We start from the raw sequence: 27,029 nt of genomic DNA, 5'->3' as shown, positions 1-27,029 counted from the left end.
CCCTGTCACTCTGTGACAAACTGCAAACCTCTGACAGCTGCTGCACTTACACAGGCAGGGACACACCCAGCTGAGTTACATGAATGTTTCTCCCAGCCACTTATGAACCAACAAAAGGGAGGCTCCAGCCAATTCCCCCCAGTTCCCCAGCCTTACACCCCACAGCTGTATCATCTTCCCCTGGTCAGAAGCCTGAACAATGTAAGTTATTACCCAGTCCGCCCCTCCCTCAATGTGGAGAGGACGTGCACCAGCCTTTGTGCCTGAGCTGAGAATTCCCAAGCACGTCAAGCAAAACACACTGTTTTAGGTAAAATATAAAACGGGTTTATTAACTACAGATTGATTTAAAGTGATTATAAGTAATAAGCATAGAGATCAAAGATGGTTACCTAAGAAATAAAATAAATTCACCGTCTGAGTTCTATAAACTAGACAGGATTTGAATCAAGCAGTGTCTCACCCCAGTAGATAGTACAGTTCCTCAATACACAGGACTCCCTCTCTAGTTCAAAGTCTTTGTCCTCTGTATGTGTTCCCAGGTGTTGGGTTGTGGAAGGAGTGAGGCTCAGTGATGATGTCACGTCCCCCTTTTATAATTTCTTCCAGCTTACTGGAAAGATCTTTTGCTGTGACATGGGTCAAGCAGCTTCCGCTCTCTACATCGGGGTGGCCAACCTATATCTCCGGAGCCGCATGCAGCTCTTCAGAGATTAACATATGGCTCCTTCCATAGACATCGACTCCGGGGCAGGAGCTACAAGTGCCAGCTTTCCAGTGCTCACTGTTCAACCCCTGCCTCTGCCGCAGGCCCTGCCCCCACTTCACCCCTTCCCCCAAGGCCCTGTCCCTTCCCGCCCCCTTCCCCGAGCCTTCAGCATCCTCACTCTTCTCCTCACCCCCCAGAGCCTCCTGCATCCTGTGTGAGACACAGGGAGGGAGGGGAGGCACTGATTGGCCAGGACAGCTGGCAGGTGGGGCGGGGGAGCTGATGGAGGCTGCTGACATAATACTGTGGCTATTTGGCAATGTACATTGGCAAATTATGGCTCCTTCTCAGGCACAAGTTGGCCACCCTGGTCTATGTGCTCCCTCTGTGAAAAGTCTCCATTGTATACAGTTCCTGGGATGGTCATTGGGAGTATGGATTTCCCTTAATGTCTCTTCAGCACATCTGGTTACTCCAGTGTTGTACCCGGAAGGCTGTTTGTGGGTGTCTCCAACCTCACAGCATATTTCAGTAACACACCTAGCAATACTTCATAACTTTACCTACAATGACAACACATACTATCCAACAGGATATTAATGTTCAACAGATCTAGTCTTTTAAAGTGATACTTCACAAGGCATGCTTTGTACAAAATCTATCATAATTATATCACAGTGGTGCATATGGGGGTGCCAGGGTGCTGCTCTGAGGTACGGAGTGTCACACCATCCCAAACCCCTTGTTCTGAGGAGAAACAAAGTGAGTGTCAAAGCCTTGGGGTCAGGGGCGGCTCTAGGATTTCCGCTGCCCCAAGCAGGGCGGCACGCCACTGGGGGGGGGAGGGGCGCTCTGGCGGTCGCCGGTCCCGCGCCTCCGGTGGACCTCCCGCAGACGTGCCTGCGGATGCTCCACCGAAGCCGCGGGACCAGCGGACCCTCTGCAGGCATGCCTGCGGGAGGTCCACCGGAGCCGCCTGCCGCCCTCCCGCAGGATGCCGAACTAAAAGCGCGCTTGGCACGCTGGGGTCTGGAGCCAGCCCTGCCTGGGGTTGAGACCAAGTAAAGATGCTTTTTTTCTGGCTGATTTGTTTCAGTTTAATAACCCACATCCTGTCCAAGGGGGCAGTGGCTGAAAGTCCATTGGGAAGCTGCTCAGGGGGGCTGTGTGAAATGTGCTGGGATCCCAGCCTGGTTCCCAGGGTGTAGGCATCTCCATCACACACTGAGGTAACCAGCAAAGTCTGCACTGATCGTGCCCCTCCATGTGATGCTCAGCAGAGAGGTCAGGGACTCAATGGACCGTACAGATTGAGCTTCTCTCTCCCCTTTAGAGAGGGATCCATCCCAGGTCAGCGCTGAGGCCCAATGGCCCAGGACAGCGTGTGTGTGGGAAGCTGGCTTTTGTGAATCACACTGTAAGGTGCCTGTCTCGCCCATGCATTGTCTAGGGAGTTTAGGCACCTGACTCAGCTTTGGGGTCACTGTCCTGTTCCTGGGATTTTCTAGCTGCCTAAAAATTAGGCCCAGTGACACTCAGCTTTGCAACACCTGAGTCCCTTCATGGATTGCACCCTGTGCAACCAGTCACCTCTCCGCAGAGCACAGCTGAGCAATTCCTGATTGACATGGGTGTGTACAGGACAGAGACAGAGCACAGGCTGGAGAGTGACACATCACAGGAAAACCCAAACTCTCCTCCTAGGGGCACAATATTCCCTGTGTGTGTGCATGGGAGGGGGTGGGGGGGAACGACAGGACCAAGTCAGGAAGCAAATCCCATGACTCTGCCCACAACAACTGCAGCTGGGACAATAAAGTGGAAAAACAAGAAGAATTGTTTTTGATCTTTTATTTCCAGTAAGTAACTGGAAAGTAAAAGGAGCAGAGAAGGAACTTTAATAACCACAGAGTATGGCAAGGAGATTTCTAGTGAGAACAGTTTTTGCAACGGCACAAAAATAGCACCAATATCCAGGAATTAATATAGAGAATTAATGAGTTACTTTCCGTAACATGTAAAAAAAAATCTCATCTCACTCACGTTCCCTTTCCTTCTCCCTTTTTTTTCATATTGTCCTTTTCTACCCATCATTTTTCTAACCCTCACTTCTCACCCGTTTATTTTCATGTGTCTCTCCCACTCTCCTCCCTCCACAAATCATCCCTTTGGCATCTCCAGTGCCCTCCCTGATTTTATCCCTTCCCCTCTTGCTGTCCCCAGGCTGGTTCCCCCCGGAAGTGTCTGTCCCACCAGACTCAAGAAACCAGGTGTCCCAAGTGATCTGACTCCGGAATGCGATTGAAGCGAGTGTTCTTCCTGCTTTTCTGTGGACTAGAGTAAATTGAATGGCCAAAACTAACGAACCAAGGCAGACAGCACAGCTGCTTCTGCCACCTGGGACCCACTGGGCTCTGTCTGCTGCTGGTTTGTGCGCTGCAAGGGGGGCTGCTGAGCTTAGTTCTCCTGAGGGGTGTGGGACAGGGTCCTGCCATGGTGGAAGAACTAAAGCAGCCCCCTCCCTAGCCAGCTTCGGCAGAGGATTGCAGAGAACGGCCATGGGTCTGGGTGTCTTGGGCCGCCTGGGTGCTGGAGTCAGCTGGCTTGGCAGGGCCCCCTCCAGCACAGCCGGGCTGCGCCTGTTTCTTTAAGAGAAAACGCCAGCCTGGTCACATGACCGCCGGTGTGACTTTACTTTCGCTTTCCATCCCGGGCAGCGCTGCGAGAGGGAGCCCGGGTCTCTGCTTGGAACACAACGATCCCTTCCAAAGGGCGAGGGAAAGCTGGGAAAACCACAGCGATCTGCTCGCCAGGGAATTAGTCCTGCAATGGGATAAACTGAAAGAGTCACAATGTAAATCATCGCAACAAAACGGATGGAGTTTGATCACACCCTGGAGATTGTAAAACTTCTCCCAAGGACCAATCAGGTAGGTTAATTTTCTTCAGAATGATCCCTTATATCCCCTTATGTGTGCTGCTTATTGCCTGGCCAGATTGTTAATAACACGAAGATTAAATAATCCCGTGTCATTTGTTTTATGGAAACAAATATGGAAACACCACATTACAAGGACATTCACAATGATTTACATTCCGGTGCTTTTCAGAGTATTGTCCTAGCAGCGTAACTCGAGATTTGTGCGGCATGTTGCATTAGTCATTTGTTTCTTTTGTTTTATTCAAGAACACTCGGCCCGATCTTGTTCTCAGTGAGGTCCCAGGGAGATTTGTAACAAATAACTTCCTGTATTGAGAATACTGGGCGAGATCTACTGTGCCACTCCCGGCGGTTCCGTCTTTCAGCCTGTTAACGGCACAGTTTTCTACCTCTGACTGTGGGGCTGAATCCTTTTGTTTCTGATACTTTCAAGGGGAAAAAAAAGGAAAATTCTTTCCACAATCAGTCAAAACAGAAAATTGCATCCTGTTTTCCTGAAATGAAGAGGAATTAAGCGTGTGCCTAAAGCAGATCATGAGCTCAAGTGCACTGCTGAATAGGGGTTTCATGACATAATTTAAAAAGAGGCATATTTATACATTGGTTGATAGGTCATCTCCTACTGTGTGAACAGTCATTGGAGAGGAGATTTCCTGAGGAAATTTATAGGACTAAAGATAGTAAAAAAATTTTTAAATACTATTTTATAACAATTATCTGAGGATCTGGATCTGTAAAAGCAGGAAAGAGTGCGTATTCACTCACGAAAGCTCATGCTCCAATACATCTGTTAGTCTATAAGGTGCCACAGGACTCTTTGCTATTTTATAACAATAATTCACTTTTATTTTGTTTGAAATATTGTATAGACTTTCATTTTTAATCAAATTATTAAAACAAAATTATTTTCTGTTTTCAATCATTGTTATTCTTCTTTTAGGAAGACTAGGGGAGGGGTCAATAAAATATTTTGATTCAATTTGATTAGAATTCCTATTTTGAATCAATTTGAACTATATATTCCCAATTAGCATCATTTCATTGAAAAATTAGAAACGTTCCAATAATAGGAACATTCATTTTTAATGTTTTTTCTAAAAGTCATTTTCTAATGAAAAATAATTTTTGTTTAAACATTTTTGAACCACGGCCACTGGGAGCTGCAGGTGGCCGTGCAAATGTAAATAAACGTTCTAGCCGCTTGCTAGCGGATTCCCTGACTGGCTGCAGGTTTCCCCCCACTGGTCTAACCAGCTCTTAAAAATCTCCAATGATGGAGATTCCACAGCCTCCCTCAGCAATTTATTCCAGTGCTTAACCACCCTGACAGTCAGGAATTTTTTCCTAATGTCCAACCTAAACAGCCCTTGCTGCAATTTAAGCCCATTGCTTCTTGTCCTATCCTCAGAGGTTAAGAAGAACAATTCTTCCTCCTCCTTGTAACAACCTTTTATGTACTTGAAAACTGTTATCATGTCCCCTCTGTCTTTTTTTCCCCCGGACTAAACAAACCCAATTTTTAGAATCTTCCCTCAGAGGTCATGTTTTCTAGACCTTTAATCATTTTTGTTGCTCTTCTCTGGACTTTCTCCTATTTCTCCTCACCCTTCCTGAAATGTGGCACCCAGAACTGGACACAATACTCCGGTTGAGGCCTAATCAGCACAGAGTAGAGCTGAAGAATTACTTCTCATGTCTTCTTACAACACTCCTGCTAATACAGCCCAGAATGACATTCTCTTTTTTTTTTTTTTGCAGCAATGTTACACAGTTGACTCCTATTTAGTTTGTGATCCACTATGACCCCTAGATCCCTTTCTGCAGCACTTCTTCCTAGGCAGTCACATTTCCCATTTTGTATGTGTGCAACTGATTGTTCTTTCCTAAGTGGAGTACTTTGCATTTGTCCTTATTGAATTTCATCCTATTTACTTCTTTCCCTATTTTGCCTCTTATCCCACCTCATTTTCACTGGCATTCACTTTGTTAGACGTCCAGTCACCACCAACCTTCTTGGTGAAAACCAAAACAAAGAAGTCATTAAGCACCTCTGCCATTTCCACATTTTCTGTTATTGTTCCCCCACCCCCGTGTTGAGTAAGGGGCCTACCCTGTCCTTGTTCTTCCTCTTGCTTCTAATATATTTGTAGAATGTTTTCTTGTTACCCTTTATGTCTCCAGCTAGTTTGCAGGGCCGTCCTTTAGGATTTATGGGACCTACTCAGTCAATATTATTAAACTGGTGCCCCTATGCCCAGGAGGGAGGGGGGAGGAGGCAGCAAAGGATACCGAGCCGCCAGACCCACCTCATGACAGCAGAGAGTCATAGTCCCCCGCAGAGACCCCCATATCCTCTCCCTCACGCAGAATGCACGATGCTGACACATTCCCCTCTGTGAATACAGCCCCTGCCTAAGGAGACTGCAGTGCATGCTGGGTGTGCGGGAGGCAGTCCGCTCTTACCTGCTGTGATGGGCCATGGGTGAAGCTGCCGCTTGGGGAGGTCAGCTCCCCTGCCCACCTGTGGCCCTGCCCATACTCCACCCCTGCTTTGCCCCAGGATCCACCCTCTCCCCCCTGTCTCCCTCTTCTCTTCCCTCCCCCTCTCCCTCCCTGATCACCCCCTTCCAGCCAAATCCCTGAACCCAAATGAGGCAAATGACATTTTAAAAAACCCCACTCTTCTGCAATTTCTTTCTAAAGAAAATGGAGCATGTTTTCCACTGCATGCCAGAAGGTGAAGACTGGACATGCAGAAGGTACCTAATTAAAAGCACTAAACTTGGGAATAAAAATCTCAGTCACAGGTTTTTTGATACACCCTGAAGTTTGTCAGAGATTTGCAAAAACTTTGTAGTAAGGGAAAGTCAGCTGTCCTGCTGAATACAGCATGAAATATTATGGAATACATGATGCAGCTCTTCTCTGTTTAAGCTGATTTTATATTTTAAATGTACTCTTAAGCCTTCATAAACTACTCATTCCAGATTACTACATATTTAACTCACTGAAACAAAGACATTATTTTAAATTAGTCAGTCACAGAGGCTTAGTGTGTTCATAGCGATGTTCGTTGCTTTTAGAAAAGGAGAAACACTAATTTACTGTGTGTAATGTCCATAACAGCAGACATGTTTATGAAATTTCACCTACTTTAAAAAAATGTTTCGAAAGATTTTAGGCATAACAAAGGATTTTATATCTGACTAAGGTACTGATTTTGCTAGAGGGTTCTCTCGAAACTAGTTCATCAGATAGAAGTAAAGAAAGGGAAACTCGTTTGTCCAGCTATCTGGCAGGAAAGGGATATTGTCCCTGTAGGGGCTTTCTTCAACAGAGGGAGGCAGGGGTGGACAGAAAGGACAGGAAGACTTTGGAAGCAAGTTTTTTGTACTATAATAATTAAAATTAAAAAATATATTTTATATAAGAGTGGATTTATTTAAAAAACTATATGTTTGAATATCCAAGCATTTACAGCTAAAGATGAATACTCAGATTATTCATCTAAAAATCTATGCAAGGATTTTTTAGAGATGTAATATTATCTTCACCAACTCACTAATGAAATATTTTAAAGCAAATTTTAAACGAAGATCCTGTAGACTAACATGTTCTGAGTAAATATTCCAGTCCTGCACAACTGTTTTTGTCAGTACATTCAGAAACTGGCAGTAGATACCTGGGGGTTGGCAAATGCCTGTTAAATGTCTTCATTACCCCTTGAATGGCTCTTTAACAGTTTCAGTGTTGTGCTAGGTTTCAGAGCAGCAGCCCTGTTAGTCTGTATCCGCAAAAAGAACAGGAGTACTTGTGGCACCTTAGAGACTAACAAATTTATCTGAGCATAAGTTTTGTGGGCTACTGCATCCGAAGAAGTGGACTGTAGCCCACGAAAGCTTATGGTCAAATAAATTTGTTAGTCTCTAAGGTGCCACAAGTGCTCCTGTTCTATTTTTTTAGTATTGTGCTAATAGGTCTGGCAGGCTGGAGGCTTTTTCACTTTTAAGTTAGTGGATCCCCTCCAGAGGAAGACTCACCAGGCTATAGCAGACTGCTGTGCAAGCCTGCAGGAAGGGTCAGAACAGGGATAAGAAGAGGCGGGAGGTTGGACACTAAGACCCAGGAATGCCCCAAATTTTCAGGTACCCTATAGAGCTGCGTATAGGACGGCCCTGCTATTTGGATCTGGTTTTGTGCCTTGGCCTTACTAATTTTGTTCCTACATTATTGTGTTATTTGTTTATATTCATCCTTCGTAATTTGACCTAGTTTCCACTTTTTGTAGGACTTCTTCAATGATCTAAAAATCAAAAAGATCTCCTGGGTAAGCTGGGGTGGTCTCTTGCCATATGTCCTATCTTTCCTATGCAGTGGTATAGTTTGCTCTTGCGCCCTTAATAATGTCTCTTTGAAAAACTGCCAATTGTCTTCAATTGTTTTTCCCCTTAGACTGGCTTCCCATGGGATCTTGCCTACCAACTCCCTGAGTTTGCTAAAGTCTGCCTTCCTGAAATCCATTGTCTTTATTGTGCTGTTCTCCCTCCTACCATTCCTTGGAATCAAGAACTCTATCATTTCATGATCACTTTCACCCAAGCCGCCTTCCACTTTGAAATTCTCTCCAATAAAAAAATTGTCTCCAATACATTCCAAGAACTTGTTGGATAATCTGCGCTCTGCTGTGTTATTTTCCCAACAGATGTCTGGGTAGTTGAAGTCCCCCATCACCACCAAGTTGTGTGCTTTGGATGATTTTGTTAGTTGTTTTTTTAAAAAAAGCCTCATTCACCTCTTCTTCATGGTTAGGTGGTCTGTAGTAGACCTCAACCATGTCATCACCCTTGGTTTTTTACCTCTTTTATCCTTACCCAGAGACTTTCAATAACTCTGCCTCCTCTTTCCATCTCAACCTCAGTTCAGGTATGTACATTTTTAATATACAAGGCCACACTTCCTCCCTTTTTTCCCTGCCTGTCCTTCCTGAGCAACCTGTACCCTTCTATACCAATATTCCAGTCGTGTATTATCCCACCAAATCTCTGTGATGCCATCAATGTCATAGTTGTGTTTATTTACTAGCACTTCAAGTTCTTCCTGCTTATTACCCATACTTCTTGCATTAGTATACAGACATGTAAGATACTGATTTGATTCCCCTGCCCTGCCCCCCAGTTCTGTCTTGTCTCTTCATTATCCCTGCTCTAACAGCCCATGCTCCTCCCAGATTCCGACCTTTCTCCCGGGTCTCCATGTTTTTGACATACCTGTGGGCTTTGGTCACCTGCCCCCTTCGAACCTAGTTTAAAGCTCTCCTCACTAGGTGAGCCAGTCTGTATCCAAATATGCTTTTCCCCTTCCTTGATAGGTGGACCCCATCTCTGCTTCTTCCAGGGACAGCATCCCGTGGTCAAGGAAGCCGAAGCCCTCCTGGTGACACCATCTTCGCAGCCAGGCATTCACCTCCAGGATGCCTCTGTCTCTGTCTGGGCTCCTACTCTTGACTGGAAGGACTGAAGAAAACACCACCTGCGCTCCCACCTCCCTCACCCTTACTCCCAGAGCCCTGTAGTCCCTGCAAGGTATGACCCTCAGCAGATCAGAAGTATCATTAGTGCCCACATGGCTGAGTAGCATGGGGTAGTAGTCAGAGGGCCAGATGATCCTTGACAATCCCTCTGTAACATCTTGGATACGGGCCCCTGGCAGGCAGAATACTTTCTGGGATGCCATGTCAGGGTGACAGATGGGTGCCTCTGTCCCCCTCAGAAGAGGGTCACCAACCACCACTACCCTACGTTTCCTCCTGGGAATGGTGGCTGTGATCCTCCCAGCCTTGGGGGTACATGGCTTCCTTTTCAGCCTTTGGGGGTGATTCATCATAGCTCGTTGTCAGGGCAGCATAACGGTTCTCCATCACCATGGTGGGTGGGTTGGGAGTAGGGGTGGAGCACTGCCTGCTGCCAGAAGTAACCAGCCACCAGTGTCCTCCCTGTGACAGAGCCATATCCTCCTACCTTGGTGGTGTGCCAGCAGCTGTCTGTAGCTGGATGGCATCCTCAGCCCTGGAAGTCTCCATATGAATACTGTCAATTAATTCCTTGTGTTCATGGATACTCCTCAGCCTGGCCATTTTCTCCTGTAGCTCTCCCACCTGCTTCCTGAGAGATTCCACAAGCAGGCACCTGTCACACTGGATGTCCCCCCGCCTGGCTTTCTGTGAGTGGGAAATGCAGGCTACAGTCTCTGCAAATCCACACCAGGTTTATGTGGATCCCATATTTAGGTGCATCTCTCCCCCCTTCATTGTTGTTTTCATAGGTCATGGCATGTTTGTAAGCTTCTGCCCTGTGTACTGCAACACCCTGTGTGTCCTGCAGCTTATTCACTGCACTTGTAGCGAAATCCCAGCAGTTTGCTAACACCGGTTTGGTTTTGTTTGTTTCTCCCCTTGCTCAGGACAAGTTATAATGAAGAGAACGATTTTCTCATTCTTCCATGGCTTCGCTGTGAGCTACTCTCTGCCTGGCTATGTCGTTTTCTTCATTGCTCTGCACATTCACCATTTGGCATCAGGTGGGAATTCCTACTTATCCATGAGATTACTGCTGCTCATATACCTTCTCCTTCTAAACGTACCAGTTCTCTCATGTTAAAGCCTCATGTCATTCACCATGTCTGTTCACCCTGGAAGACCATGCAAGTCACAAACTGGTCCCTTCGTTCCAGATTTTTGGCTGCATTCTGGTACCATCACTCCAGAAAGCTGCCTGGTCCTCCCAGCCAAGAATTTTCCCCTCTTGGGGCTGGTATTTCCCTGAGGGACATGTGGCTGGTTTTAACAGCCCAGCCCTGCTCCCTGCAGCCCCTGGCACAGGAGTGTCCTGGGAGTGCTTGAGGCCTAATTTGCAAAAGTGCAAAGCACTCACCACTGCCAGCAGATTCCATGGGAGTGTAGTGGGGATGTGTAACATGCCATAAGAATGCAAATCAGGCCCTAGGTGTCTCTGTTTGGGCACCCAAAGTTAGTGGCCTTAATAGCTCTGTGCCTCAGTTTCCTATCTGGAAAATGGAAATAACAAAACCTCCCTAACTCAAAAGAATGTTGTGAAGTTAAAAATCATTAGTATGAGTTGACACACTCAGATAGGGATGAGCACCATAGAAAAGCCCTTGAGTAGACAATATAATTCTATATCTAGTGCAGGATTTGGAGGGTGGCAGTAATGGATCCCCTGGCCTGGATCCCTACACTGAATGATTAGGATAAAAAAAAACATTGAATAGCTGCTCATTCAGTGAGCACGATCCATCCTGTGCACTGAATGAGGCAGGGCTCCCATGGAAAAAATACCATGTGTTCACATAATTAAAGACTGTAGCATAATGAACACACACAAGGGGGCACAATTTTACAATACAATAACATACAAATTGTGACTAAAATGTTTTACTAATGATGATAAACTGTGGCAGTTCCTCAGTGCGTTTTGTCTCAGGCGCTGTCTCTTTGCCTTTGTGGGTACTAGTCTCATACCCTCTGTCTGTGTTAGAGAATTGAACCATTGGTCGTTGAACAGCAGGGCTGCTCTAGTGTAAGCACCAGTGCTGCATTGTATCCACACTCTTTCTGTTTGCACCCTGCACACTTTGGTGCACTGCCCCACTGTTGTAGCTAAATTAACATTCATTCAGTTTCTTTCTGACTTTATCACCTTTTCTGCTGGTACATTTCACAGCACAGTTCACAGTGACTGGACCTGACCATCCAATCACCACCTCCGTAGGTGGGGAGGCCGTCCTGCCTTGCTACCTCTCCCCCAGGATGAGCGCTGAGAACATGGAGGTGCGATGGTTCCGATTCCAATATCATTCAGTTGTCCACCTGTATCAGAAGGGACAGGACAAGTATGAAGAGCAGATGCTGGAATATCATGGGAGGACAGAGCTGCTGAAAGATGGCATCACTAATGGGAGTGTTTCCCTGAGAATACACCATGTCCAGCCCTCTGATCATGGGCAGTACACATGCTTTTTTCAATACGATATCTTTTATGAAGAAGCTATATTGGAACTGATGGTATCAGGTCAGTTATTGTGTTCTATTGTTTTGATTTGCCAGCAGTATAATAAATGGAGTAATCACTCATTGTGATATACCCTTTTATCGCTCTCATTCACATGTGACTATCCAGAATTCTCTTTTAGCTTCCAGTTATTGCATAGTAGGGTCAATCCCTGAGAAAAAATGGAAGAATTTTGCTTGTGTGCCCTGTACTCAGGGCAGTTTCTAAATTTGATTTTAAACAGAGCAGTATAGAGTTCAAATATTTCTCTGACGATAAACAAACCCACTGTGATGATTTGGGGACTCTCTGTATAGCTTATGAATTCTGTTTGATATTATGAAGTTATTTTTATGAAAATTGCTGTATCATAGAATGTCTCTATGTCTACGTGTATCCACCATTACTGACCAAGCTGTAGCACATACACACCAGACTTATTGCAATGAGGAGTAGTTAGCTTTAATGACTCTTTAACTTTGACCTGTCAATAAGTGTGCTAAGGATGTTAGCTGGAACTGGGAAGAAGCCACTTCCTCCTGCTGGTCTGTAGGGGTACTGGAGTTTGGTGAGTTGAAAATGACCAGAAGCAGAACAAAGAAACCAGGTGTTAGTGATGGGACATATAAACTAGAGACCCTTAGTGGGACAGGAACAAGAAACTTTGGGAAAGAGAGGAAGGATGCAGACCAGTCGAGGCCAGAGAAGACTGTCTGGGAGAGGGAGGCCCCCTGGCTGAGAAGACAAGCCATGTGCTGCAGCCAAAAGGGACTTAGATTCTTAGATACCTCCAGAGGACTCTGACCCAGCCCAGAGAATACTTTGGAGTGGTAAGGAAATTGTGAGAGGGAAATGCATGTAGGACTATTATTTTTCTATAGATCTGTGTTTTCAAAGAAAGAGCAATAGTGTTCTAATCCTATGCAAAGTCTCTCTGTGTGTTACTCTACCACGTAACCAGTGGACCCAGAATGCTCACACAGCTGGAGTTCTGGGACAACAAGGGTGTGTTTAAGCTGTGGGAGCTGCCTATGGGAACAGCACTGGTCCCAGCAGGGGCTGGACAGTTGGACTATGAGGTCTCCTCACTTGAGGAGGTGTAAGATGGAGGATCTGCACCCCAGCAGTGGGCTGAGAGACATCAGGCCTTGTCTGGGCCTGGACTTTGCTCAGCCTCTAGAGCAGGGGTTGGCAACCTATGGCACGTGTGCCAAAGATGGCACGTGAGCTGATTTTTAATGATACGTTGCGGCCTGCTGGGACTCCAGTGTGCCATTAAAAATCCTGCCGATGCGGCAAGCCGCAGGGTCCGTGCTCCCGGGCTGGAGCACCGGGCCGAGCGCAGCAAGCCGCTGGCCCCTCCACCGCCTTCCCCCCTTCCCCTGGAGCCCTGCCGCTGCGTGCAGCGCTCTGGGGGCCAGGGCTGCGCACTCCCACAGGGCAGCGTTTGACTCCATGGGGAGGGAAACACGCTCCCCGCTCGCCCGGAGCCCTGCGGCAGCACGCACAGCGCTCTGGGGGCCGGGGCTGTGCGCGACAGCAGTGTTTCGGATGAGCGTGGAGCCTCATGGTAAGGGGGCTGGGGCTGCGGTGGAGGGTGTATTGGATAAGGGGTGAGGGCAGTCAGGGGACAGGGAGCAGGGTGGGTTGGATGGGGAGGGTCCCGGGGGTGGTGGTTAGGGGCTGGGGTCTCTGGAGGGGGCAGTCAGGGAGCAGGGGGGTGGATGGGACATGGGAATCCTGGGGTTTGTTAGGGGGTGCGGGGTGGATAGGGGTCAGGGCAGTCAGGGGACAGGGAGCAAGGAGGGTCCTGTGGGGGCAGTTAGGGTGGGGGTCTCTGGAGGGGGTGGTTGGATGAGTCGGGAGTTCTGGGGGGGCGCTGTCAGGAGGCAGGGGCGTGGAGAGGGGTTGGGGCAGGCAGGGAGCAGGGGTGGGCGTTGTATGGGTCCAGAGTTCTGGGGGTCCTGTTAGGGGGCAGGGAGCGGTTGGATAGGGCATGGGAGTCCAGGGGGTTCTGTCTGGGTGCGGGGGTGTGGATAAGGGTTGGGGCAGTCAGGGGACAGGTAGGGGGTAGGGTCCTAGAGGGGCAGTCAGGGGACAAGGAGCAGGGAGGCTTAGATAGGGGGTGGGGTCCCAGGAGGGGGTAGTCGGGACAAGGAGCGGGGGTGGGGGTTGGGGGTTCTGAGGGGGGCAGTCACCCAGTCCTCTGCTCTGAGCTCTGCACCCCCACACACACACCCAGGTCCCTGCCCTGAGCCCTGCACCACCCAGCCTTCTGTTGACTCCTTCACCCCACCCCATGACCCCAGCCCTGATTCTGACACCCCAACACATACCCAGCCCCCCTACCCTGACACCTGCACCCTCCTCAAATGTCCCCAGCCTTCTGCCCTTACTCTTGCACCCCCCACATCCCCAGCACCCCCACATCCCCAGCACCCCCCGCATCCCTACCCTCACCTTGAGCACCAAACGGGAGCTCCTGCACACACCCCCCCACATTCCCACCTGCACCCCTCGCATCATATGGGAGCTACTCAGGTAAGTGCCCCACACCCAAACGTCCTGCCTCAACCCTGAGCCCCCTCCCTCATTCTAGCTCCTGGCCAGACCCTTCACCCCCAGCCCTGTGCTCGGTCCACTCCCACCCTCAGCTCAGTGCAGAGAGAGGAAGAGAATGGGCCAGAACCAGGGAGAAGGTAGGTACCCACTCTATGTGGGCAGGGTCAGGACCCCAAACCGGCATCGGGCTGAGCGGGTCAGGCAGCCAGGATCCCGGCTGGCAGGAGCTGGCGGATGGAACCCCTGAGCGGCAGTGGGCTGAGCCGCTCAGTCCGCTGCCGGTCTGGGGTCCCGGCTGCTGGCCCCCACAGCCCGCTGCTGGTCTGGGGTTCTGGCTGCCAGACCCTTCCCAGCTGTGGTTCTGGCCACAGGCCCCACACAGCTCACTGCCAGCCTAGGTGAACAGAACCCCAGACCAGCAGCGGGCTGAGCGGGCCGGTGGCGTAAGATCAACATTTTAATTTAATTTTAAATGAAGCTTCTTAAACATTTTGAAAACCGTGTTTATTTTACAATGCAACAATAGTTTAGTTATATATTATATAGACTTGTAGAGAGAGACCTTCTAAAAAACATTAAAATGTATTACCGGCACACGAAACCTTAAATCAGAGTGAATAAATGAAGATGCGGCACACCACTTCTGAAAGGTTGCCGAGCCCTGCTCTAGAGGTTTAAAACACATGAGATTCAATGGTTGGATCCCTTCACAGCAGTCTGGTGAGTGGCCGAGAAGGGGGTGCTTGACAAAGCTGTGACACCTCCTCACTCTTTTTCCTTGGATTCTGCTTATATCAGGTGCCTGTCGTTTGCCTGTTTAAACATAGAACAACTTCATATAAAACCTTTCCAGCAGGTTTTTTTTCTTTCCCTTCCAAATCTCGAGAAGGGCTTATCATTGATGACTCCCACTGAAACTGCAGTTACTCAGCGCCGATCTGGATCTGGATCTATGTCTATTAACTGATTTTTTTTGAGTCATACAATAGGATCGACTTCTTTTGGAATTGCGTTGTTATTTTCATAGTCCCATACCCCTCTGGAATAGAGCTGGTCGGGAATTTTTTGACCAAGCTTTTTTTTCATCAGAAAGTGCTGATTTGTTGAAACTGAAACTTTCCGTGGGAAAGGGTTGGTGTCAACCAATTTTTTGACTCAAAAAAAATTGAAGAAAAGTTTCAAAATTGTCAAAACGTTTTTGTTTTGATATTTATAACATGAGAAAATCAATTTTCCAGTTAAAACTATTTGTTTTAAAATGTAAGCTAATTATAGTTGATAAGTAAAAATAGTCAAAAATGAAATGAAATGTTTCAACTAACTTGACTCAATTTTGGGGGGATTTTTGGTTCATGAAAATTTTTGGAGTTTTTGATTTTTTTTGTCTCAATTTCCTAATGGAATTTTTTTTATATAGCTTGACAATTTTCACAGGGCAGGAGAACTGCTTCCTGCTCAGCTCTGCTCAGGAACTAAGATCAGGAAGAACATTGTCAGAGCATCTCAGGATGCTGTCGGAGTATTTCAGTATTTTTATCTACAGATAGCTCAAAACTCAATATAAATGACAAATTGAATTGTGAAATAATCATTTTTAGATAAAGCAATAAAGTGGCATGTCACCTAAAGAAATATATGAAAATAGAATCTATTTACTCTCAGTCTTAGTCTTTATAATATTAATTTCCCCATAAAAGTGGAAACCCAGCTGAGATGAAACCAATAGAAGGAAACTGCAATGTAAGGCATAAGATATAAATTAGGAGGGGCAGAATAAAAAGCCAAAGCCAAAAACAAATATCAAGAAATTGTTTCAGTGTTTATCAGGAGCTGGTAGTCTGCCTGAGAGTTGGTGGGTAAGGTGTACCAATACAGAGGAAAGGGAGCAATCAAAGAGGATAAGGACATTACAGAGAAGCCAAATGTTTTCTTTGCACCAATTGTCAGCACAGAGGAGATATCTGCTCTTCTCAGCTAATAAAGATGAGGCATTGTCAGAGAGTGATCTATTAAAAGAGGAAAAACTGGAATAAACTGATTAATTAAATAGCAAGGCATCACCAAGAGTTCCTTCAGAACAGTTATATGAATTTAAGAGTGCAGTGGCTGAGCTGCAAACAAAATCATGCAAATGTTAAAATCACTGCTGTACTGGAGGAATGGAAGGCAGCCAGTGTTTTAACTATCAGTAAATATGGTGCTAGAGGTGACCCTTGGATTTACTTCAGAACTGAGTAAATTAGTTGAAACAATAATGAAAGACTGAATCGTTTCAACTCTGTGGAATTTCCACATAATTATATGGCAAACTTTTGTGGTTTTGAAACTTTTTGAACATGAAACAAGTGTAGTTGAAGCACTTTTGTCTTCCTGAATCCAGCAACGTCCTGAAATAATTGGTGAAGAGATGTGAATGTCCCATTCATCTCATTGGGGTATTGACACTGAAATATGATGACATTTGCAATGTCATCATTGTTGACTATTTCATTGCTGAGACACCAACAAAGTAAACTGGCCAGGACTTCATCTGTCTTCTAGTGAAGGTCTGAGTCCACTGTGATGGGATTGAACATGCAATTTTAGGAGTCCAGGTACCAGGCCATAAGCAGGCCAGAGCAAGTGGGGCAGTCACCCAGGGTGCAAAGCTGTGGGGATGGAAGAATGGGGTGGAAACAGAGGTGACTAGTAAAGCCTAGTTACTGCTCTGCTAGGTGCGTCAGACCATAGATCACCCAAGGCCTTTTCCAGTGACTTCAGTGGGCTTTGGGCTAGTCCCTGTCCTCTAACATGCACTGTCCACACTAAGCTAAAGCTTTCAAGGGTGCTGCACTAGTAAGATTCTGGTATCTAGCTGAGCAAAGTATCGCAGGCCATAGTGAAGGGAACAGGCCACCCAGCACTCAGTGACACACACCTGCCGTGTGCTTTTCACGTAGCTCGCTCTGACGGTGGGTGCTGGGGACACTGAAAGAGAGTTAATTTGCTACTTCTCCTGAAGGTTTAGGCTCCTGTCTGTTTCGCTGAAAGTGTAGAATTAACACAGGTTCATTCCATTCTCCTCTAGCTATGGGCTCAGACCCCCACATCTCTGTTGATGGTCACCAGGACGGAGGAATCTGGGTTGTGTGTCGATCGGTTGGGTGGCATCCAGAACCTCAGGCTCAGTGGAAAGATCACCATGGGCAGCTGTTATCATCTGCCTCTGAAAAAATATCCAAGGACACCAATGGCCTATTTCAAACTCAGATTTCTAATGTTATAACAGAAGATTCCAACCAGAATTTGTCCTGTTCTGTCAGGAACCCACTCGTCAACCAAGAGAAAATATCAACAGTTTTCATAGCAGGTCAGTGCCCACCCACACTGCACTGGGCTCTCATGAGATATTACAGATGTTAGTGAGGAGTGTATACTATTGTGTACTTATTATTGACCCCCGTTTATAGCTTTTCTCTGGGTAACGCAAAACACCCTCTGTTACACTCGTACCTGGGTTTCTTTCTTGCATTACAACCAAAGGCTACACTAATCTAACAGCAGCATCAAGAAGGCAGCATTCAGGGCGAAGTCCCACTGGCTTAAATTAAATCTTTACCTGAGTACGGAGTGAAGGATCAGGCCCTAGTGCCATATTTTGGTGGAGTGGCAGCATTTTTACAGTAGTGGCAGAGTTTTATTGTGACAGGACTGTTAAACCTTTATTTTTAAGAAATGTAGTAAAAGTGGTTTAAAAAAACAAACAAACACCAAACCCAGCCATATTGTTCTGGGTTGGACATAAGTTGGGCATTCACATGTTCCTGGAATACCAGACATTCTGGTTCTTCTGGGAAGGGTCTGACCCTGCCCCCCATTGGCATGATCCTAACCCCGCTGGTGAGATGGTTTGTGTGAGGTCACGCTGAATGAGGGGCTGCTATCTTTGAGTGCACTACCCTGCCCCCCAACAAGGGTGACTGGGGTGGGAGGTGCCATTTTTGAAAGCCAGAAGAGGCAGAGCAGCAGGCCCCATCTGATGCCAAACAAAACTGTCTGGTTTTGTCCCATTGCTGGACAGGGGACAAACCTCTCAAACAGCGCACCAACCGGTTTAATACCGGATGAGCGGCCTCCCTAGTTGGGCATAACCTCTGCCCTTAATTTAAGACAGTGGTAAGAAGCCAGAAAGCCCTTTTGTGGAACCGGAGAGCTGAAAAACTAGCAGCCTCCACTCCAGATATAAGCACATGCCACTGCCCAAAACAAAGGCATGTCTCAGGCACATGTGGGTGGAGGGGTTTTGCTGGATATTTATTTTGGTAGAGGGGTGTGTGTGAGAGAGAAGCAGTGATTACACAGCAGATGGACACAGGGAAGGAGCATAACAAGTACTGGGAATGTGGGGCTGAGAAAAGCCTAGTGAGAGAGTTTTGGGCAGAGTGCTGGCTGAAAGGGGCTTGGAGCTATGAGCAAAACAATGGTTTGATTCCTCCTGCTTTGCAGAAGATCTGTCCCTATGTGTGTGGTTTGGTTATTCTATCGATGACCAGTTCACCACAGTGCCCCCTCAGATCCAGAAACACACTCCAGCATTCCTGAACTCCAGTTTTCTACTGCAGTCTAGTGAATAGTTGTGTGGGTCAGGCCTATCTCTAGTAACTAGCTTAGTAGGAAGCCAGCCATAGCTCCAGTAGCAGTTGGTGCTGAAGCTCTAGCTATAGAGTTTGGGTTCAAACATTTCTGCCCCTGCTGTGAGAAGTTTACGGGTGCATATAACAGAATTTCTTTTTAAAAAAACTAGTTGATTTAATTCACACAATGAAAAACCATCCTTTACAAAAGCTGTTTGGTCTCAGTGGGAGGTGGAAGTGACAGTCTTATGGAGAGCTGGAGTCGGAGCGTGCTATTGACAGCCATGTTGAGGATGTGAAGGCTCCTAGGAATGTATTTTCCTTTGCTTCTGATTTCTAGGCCTTTAGGGTTGTGGTGGGTGTGGCAGGACCTTAATGGTCACTAAAGAAAGTTTTTGTTTTTGTTAATTAAATTGCTAGTTAGCCATTACTGTAATAAAATAACAACACTTTGCATGTTTACGGCACTATTCATCTGCGAATCTCAGATTGCTGCATTCTGGTGTTTGCTGAATAGGCTCTGGTATTGCCCATAGTTTAATAATCACAAAATAAAGAACCCCCTCCTGGTGCCCAGGCTCACAATGCCTAAATAAGGTATTGTACATATACATTTCTCTTGGGGCTTTAGAGTTAGATTTTGAATTGACAAAGGGAAAATGGATCTAAACAGATGAATGTATAAGAGTGCAGGGAAGGTGGGGGGAGGAGGAGGAGGAGAGAGAAAAGCAAAGTTTGGGAAGCAAGTTTCCCTGGAGATTAATTAAATAGGCCCTCTAGTCTGGGACTCACAGCGCAGTCTATTGCAGAGATTCCCATTTCATGGAGGTCTCTGATCCAAGCACTGGCCCAGTCCGGTGTTGCTTGGCTGCTGAGATTTATCAAGGTCGCATGGCACTGAGGCTACAGGGCCGATATTTATTTGCTGTTAAATTTAGTGATACTTCAGGAAGTGAGATAAGGGGAACAGAAATCAAAGTCAGGTCTCATTTAACATTGAGGAGCACTGAGAAGAGGTTATCAAGAAAGATGTCAAAGGCCAAATGTTCAGCCAAAACTCAAGGATTATCTACACTTGAAATGCTGCAGCGGCACAGGCGCAGCTGCCCTGCTGTGGCATGTCAGTGTGGACGCTCATTACAGCAATGGGAAGGGTTCTCCTGTTGTTGCAGTTAACACACCTCCTGAAGAGGCAGTAGCTGGGCTGAGAGAACAATTCCTCCATCGACCTAGCGCTGCCAGCACCGGGGGATTGCTTGGCTTAACTACGTTGCTTAGGGGCGTGGATTTTTCACAGCCCAGAGTGACGTAGCTGGCTATGCAGTGCATTTTGTGCCTGTCTTTAACCACTCCTGCTCCAGCCCCTAACTACTTCCTGGCTCTGACCCTCCACTGTGCTCTCTGACTGTGACTCTGATTAACCCTGGGGCTTAGGCTTTGTCTTCTGACTCCTAGATTTGATCCCAGGCCCACCCCATCTGGATCCAGCTCTAACTGGTATGCTGAACTCTTGTTCCAACCATTAGGCAAGACCACCCATGACCTGGTTGCTGACATCCTTTGAGAAACGCAGCTGTAGGAATCATCTTGGTGTCCTTTCTTTGTCTCTGACCCTTTGTCTTAGTCTCAGGTGACGTCTCTGTGAGCCCAGTTCTTGTCACTGCCCCCTGTCACCTCTGCCCATCATTTGCCTCATGCAGAGCCATGTTGAGTTCACATGTTCAAGTGTCAATTGTTTAGTCCCTCAGGCATCTCCTGTCTCTGTCAGGGCTGCCACTGATATGGGCTGGTCCTACCAAGTCCTGAACGATCCATTCAGATCACCCCAGACAAACATCTCACGTCTCCTGCTTTGCTCTGGGGGCATCATGTTAACCCATCTGCACCCACTGGGTAACAATACGCAGGTGATAAGTAGAGATTCATACAAATATTACAGACAGTTTCCACATTGTCACAATGGCGCTTTCTCTTGCAGAGCTGTTCTTCCCAAGGGTGAGCCCATGGCTGGTGGTGCTGGGTGTGATCCTGGCTGTTGTCATTGCCTTGGCCAGTTACTGCTTCTGGAGGCAGCACAGAGCGAAAGGTAAAGTTAGAAATGGACAGAATGTGAAGAGAATGAGGGAGATTTTCTGTTTTTCCCTCTTTGATTTAAAGAGAGGGGTTGACTCAGGGATTGGGAGTCAATGTTCTGAAGAGAGATTTGGACACAGATGGAGAGAGGCTGAAGGAGAGCAAATCATTCAAACAGAAGAAAGTATCAAGTGCATTCACCCTTGTAGCTCTCACTAAACAATCCAGTCCTGGCATTGTTGTTCACTAGTCAGCGGGGATCCATATTGTCTCAGTTGGAAACAGAAATGTGACGTTAAATGAACGGCACATGGAACTTCCACTGAATGGTGGCAGATCTGGGGCCTTGCAGCAGGCCATTTCCCTATTGGTAGAGAAATCAGTGACATGGACTGAGGGTGTCTCCTCGTATAATTTATTATCAGAATGTGCACAGGTCCTCTTTGTCTGGAACAGATGTAGCCAAAACTGCCCGCAGGCAGTTGCACAGAAACCTCAGCTCAGGCAGAACTGCCCTGCTACCAAGGAGCAGCTCCCTTGAGTGCTCCCACCTAGTTGCTAAGGCCCAGCTCCACAAATGGACATAGCTACCTAACCTCCTGATGTAGGCACCCAAGTCCCGGTGTTAGGCACTGCTGCAAGCCACAGAACCCTTCCTCGTCTGCCTCCTGACCTTGTAGGTGCTTAAACTCCCTCGAAGCTTAAGTCTTTAAGTCCCTAGTTACCTGTGTTTCTGCCTCTGGGCATGTGCACTTCTGCCTCCCTCTAGGCACCCAGACACCTATTTCCCACTTAAGCCCCAGAGTCATCCACAAAGCAGCTGGAGATAAGTGTTTGGACACCTGTCTTGCCTGCGGGGCCTGATCCAGCCTCTCCCACCAAATCAGGACACATACAAACTCTGGCCAGAGGAGGACCTGGTGGTGCCATCTCCCTTGTATCTTTCAGCCCAGTGGTTAGAGAGCTCACTCTAAGTGAATTCCCCCCTCTGCCTGATGGTGCGAGACTTTGGATAGGGGGTCTCCCACCTCTCAGAAGAGTGCCCTAACCACTGAGCTCCCACCTCCATCTCGCCTGATGAGATTGTTCCACTATGTACAACTCTAATTACTGGGACACTCCATAGCCTGGTGGTGAGGGCCCCCACCTGGGATGCGGGAAACCCAGGAGCCAGTCCCCAGCTCCAAGAACATTTTAATTATTTATACACAATGGAACAGCTTCTTCAGGAGAGACTGAGGGATCCCCAGATCAGAAGCAGTTTTCTCTCCCAGACACTCTGCGATCTGACCTGGAGAGAGAGAGAGAGGTCAGTGTCTGGGCCAGTGGGACATGTTAAAGATTTTATGTAGCTATTTGAGAACAATGAGGAAGATGGCCGAGGCCCTCCTAAAACTACAGGCTCACTCCTCCATTGAGAAGACAGACCACAAGACTTCACTGCAGACTGGACAAGTATCAGGAGACTCTGTGAACTGTGACAGACATATTGCCCATGGCCATGGTTCCATGGAGGAGCCTCCAGCTAATACACCTGGCAGGCCGTGGGACCAGGCTGGAATATAGGCTGGTGACCAGGGGTAGGGAAGGACCTGGGCTGGGTCTCTCCACAGCAGCCTGGCAGGAGGCGTGGCAACATAGCCAGAGAGGGGCATAGCCAGAAATGGGCCCAGGAGAGTGGGAAACCAGAAGCCTGGGAGAAGCTGCAGAGAAGCCCAGAAAGGGACAGGACGTGTAGGAAGCAGCCCAGGGAAAAGCGACTCAAGGTTCCTGAGCAGAGTGAACAGTCCCTGCATATTTAAGGTCGCTGGGCTGGAACCCAGAGTAGAAGGGGAACCCAGGGCCTCCCATAGCACCACCTGGAGGAGATGGACATAAACCCCAACTGTTAGGGGATGAGGCTTGACTGAGCCCTGGGTAAGGGACTGGAGAGCTGGAGGATGGGAGAGGGCTAGGGATGAACTGTCTGAAGTCTAGAAGGATTATTGAGCCCAGAGAAGGGCTGTGACCCGGTGGGGGTGGATGTAGCAGATTGTTCAGCTGTTTTACTCATTGGACTTTTTGTTGATCCTGGAAAGGGGAAGGGCCCTGACAGAGCTTTGTGCAGAGAACTTAACCCAAAATTACTTGACCACAAGTTACCCTTCCAGCAGCTGCAGACTTTAGACCCCTGGGGAACAACTGTCTGAGAGGGGAAACTGAGGCCTGGCAGCACCTCTATGCTGGGGAGAGAGATCCTGCTATTGTACACACTTCTAAATGAAACCAGTGAAACTTTGTGTGTACACCTGGCCTAAGACAAAGAGACCTTCTCTCAGCTCCCCCCACACTGCCCCTCAACAGCTAGATCTGAGAGGAGTGTGACTGGGATGCAGGCAGTGGGGTGGCTTCTGTGGGGAGACTTTTAAGTGGCCACTGGAGAGGATATGTCATCCTGTCCCCGCTATTGTCTGCTACCATGACTCAGTCCCAGGCAGCAGGGATGCTGAGTGCAAAGACCCCTGGGCAGATCTGTCTGAGTGTCCATTTGTTTTCTGTCTGCCTCTTGCACCCTAGTGTGACTGTGCAAAGCTAACAGTAGTGATGTGCCCATAAACATGATGGTGAAATCTCACCTTTCTCCATTTTCTCCCCCTAGAGACGCTGCGATCTGACCTGGAGAGACAGAAAGGTCAGTGTCTGGGCCAGTGGGGTGTATTAAAGATTTTATGTAGCTATTTGTGAACAATGAGGAAGATGAGCAAGTACCAAGATTCTCTGTAGATGGGTCATTTGCAATTACACCAAAGGGAGGTTATGACTGACATCTCGAGATCATCGCAGAAACATGATTCGCTCAGCCATGACTGCTGTACTAATTAACCCAGCGTTTATCAACTGGCAGGTCACAACCCCCTGGAATGGGATCACGGAAGGCTATTGTATGGGGTGGCGGCGGGGGGGGGGTGGCGGGGGTTATGGATTGTTGAAGAAATTATAACAGTTGTAAAGCAAAGACAATAAAATGTCCAGAATAACTTTGAGGCTGCTAAAACCTTCCGAGTTTGGGATGTCGCATACAGTAATTGTAGTGGTTGTGATGGATTATCCAGGCTTATCTTAGTTATTGATACATCTTTTACTCTGACTTTTATAGTAAATAAAAGGGGGTTGTGAAAATTTTTGACTTTCATTGAGGAATGAAGAACCTGAAACATTTGAGACCGGTGCGTAATTGGGTCCCTCTCTCAGCAGAGGAGACTCCGAAATCTCATTGGGGATTCCCCATTAAACTCCCTTGGGCTGTGTCTACACACAGACTTTCATGAGTTTAACTGAATCAGTTGAAAAGCACCTTGGATAAAATTGGTGTAAGCAAGGCAGGGCCTTGTGAGGCAGTGAGCTCAGTGCACAGAACATCGTGTTGCACTGATTGCCAGTACACAGTGAGCAACGGCACAGTGTTGTGATCATATCCAATGGCCTTTGCTGGTGGCCATGCTCATCAGGCAAAGTTGGGGCTGTGCTGAGAGCTCACTCTCTGGTTCCTTGTGTCGCTTTCATTCAAATCTCAGCCTAACACGGTTCTGGATGTAAGGTTGGGTCCAGTCAATCTGCTCAGCTCACAGACCCACTGACCAGGACTCCTACTCTGGTCTGCCCCAGAGCCTCTCTCTGTGATCGCACAGAATGGGTGGCTATGGGATCTGGCTGTGCACTGCTTAAGAGCTGCTGAGGCCCCTATATGGCCTGTGCTTTGGGATTGCTGTGGATGCCCTGTCTTCTGACAGGTCAGTGGCCATGGAAGAAGGGGACCCTCAGTGCCCAGGGGCTGCATTCTTTCACTGCTGCTTTCCATGAAAAATAAAGATTTTTGTATTATAAATATATCACTGCATCCCCGGTGTTTGGGGCAGAGGAGCTGGAGGTTTGGGCAGGTGTGGGAGGTGATTTTGTGTCTTTATTGCAGGTAGCCAGGCTCTTACTTAAGTGATGCTTCCAACTCCCCACCTCCATCCACACAAACCCTCTGAGTTTAGTGGGGCTTTCAGTCCAGGGGAGCTGGCCCCTCTGGGGCTGAGGGTTAGAGCCTGGGTAACACTTTCACTTGGGCTGTTAACCTGCCCATTCTGCAGTGAGGACACAGGCTAAATCACTCAGTGCTGACAGTCCTCCAGTGCCATCCCATGATTCTCCCGGGTGTGCCAGAAGCACAGAGAAGTTCTCCCATAATTCACTGGGAAAGAATCAGTGTGGCTCAGATGACTCAGCATGGAGAACCACGGGATATGTTTCCAGCAGTCCTAGGGACTCACACGGGGTGCATAGCTCCAGTGTGGACACAGTAACTGGGGTAGGGCTTTGCAGTGGGGCTGCTCACAGCCAGGTTAGGTTAACCCAGGGGCTCAGACCAGGTGCTGATCATCTGGGCTAACTGCAGTGAAGACCTACTCTGGGTGGCATTTCAGAGTGAGGAGGGGATACATCTGCCCCCTTTGGCCACAGGCAGAGGTGACATTAAATTTGTGGGGGAAAGGCCTTGATTTCATTATTCTAAACCCAGCAGCCTTCATGGCAAGTAGCTGCCTCAGTGCACTCTACCCCAATTTCTGTCATTACATCAAACAGTGAGGGAGAGGCACACTACTGAGTGGTTCTGATCAAATTATCAGCCATGAAATAGCTATGAATGCTGTCACTATAAGGCTTTAGAGTCTACAACCTGAGATGAAGGGGACAGTTCATATCTCTCAGATCAATGGTTTCAGGCTTTCTGCAGACTCAGGCAGACATTGCTGTATTGTTACAGCTGGTTCTCTTTGGAAGTATTTCTTTTTATTAGAGATTTTCTTTTTATTAGTGTTTATCGATTAAACCAAAAACCAGCAGCCCCAATTATGGAGCACAACTATGTGGCAATTTTTAAAAAATGGAAATAATGTAGCTGAGCAAGTGACTGCATAATCCCATTACACAAGGACAGTCAATGGGAACATCTGTAAGCCTGTGTATGTATAGATAATAGTAGAAAATACTCTGTAAATGTGCAATATGTTAAATCCTCTTCTTTATGATTTATTTGTAGAAGAGCATCGTGAAGAAAAAGGTAATGTTTCTTCATTAATGTTAGCAAGGAGGGAATATAACTTATACTTCCTAAGCAGCTACTGAGGGCTCCTATCAAACGGAACACACACTGCTTCATACTGCATGCCAAGTGGAGCTCCACCGTACCCCCTTCCATTCTACACATACTATCTATGTCTACCAGTGCCCCAGCCACTGAAATAACCTGAGGATTTGCTTCCTAGTCATTGACAGAAGGGAGCAGGTGAATGTATTATTTTGTCTTCACTATATATTTAGTGATGGGGAAATGTTAAGTTGTACTAATATTTCTAGCTTCCCCATCAGGGACATTCCCCATCAGGAAGGTGATGGCCAGGGAAAAATTGGTTGCACAAAGGTTGGGGCTGGGGGTAGACATATAATTGTGAATTTTTAAACTTTCAGACATTTAAGTTGTGATTTATTTTGATAACATTTCATGGCAGATTTTCTCAAATGCTTTAACTTAAAGTTGATGTTTCGGATAATTACCTAGGCACTGTAATGTGATTTTGTGTAATAACTGTTGACGTGTACATTCAGTAAACAGAATCTTTGCCAGATTTGCCGTAGCAGATCAGACCAGGGAAGAAGCTACTGTGAGATCCTGTCTCCCACAGCACTGGTTGCTTCAGAGAAAGGTTCCAGAAACCCCAATAAGACAATCATGAAATATGCTGCCCAGAGAGCATGTTTCTTCCTAGCTCTAGGCAGTTCATGATCAGCTTATGCCCTGAATCAGGAGGTTTTACATCCCCAATAATCTTGCAGTTCTATCTAACATACTGTGACTGTCCTCGCTCTCCCTAAATATGTATAATGCTACTCAGCTCTTGATCTGAGTGATACCTGATGGTGAAGACTCACTGTGTATTTCTTGGAAAAGTATTTCAGTGAAATTGAAAGGCAGCAACTTAAAAAAATTGGAAAAAAAATGTTGAGAGAGGGTGAATAGGACCATCCAATAATCGATTTAC

At 47.2% G+C, this 27,029-nt stretch overlaps 1 pseudogene; it reads left to right on the top strand.

The window, feature by feature from the left end:
* Positions 1-3,425: 3,425 nt before the first annotated feature.
* Positions 3,426-27,029, top strand: part of LOC123346808 — a 32,092-nt pseudogene continuing 8,488 nt past the window's right edge.

The sequence above is a fragment of the Mauremys mutica genome, chromosome 12, assembly GCF_020497125.1.
Source record: "Mauremys mutica isolate MM-2020 ecotype Southern chromosome 12, ASM2049712v1, whole genome shotgun sequence".
Lineage (NCBI taxonomy): Eukaryota > Metazoa > Chordata > Testudines > Geoemydidae > Mauremys > Mauremys mutica.
Note: the sequence above shows the minus strand (reverse complement) of the source record. Positions and strands in the feature narration are given on the sequence as shown.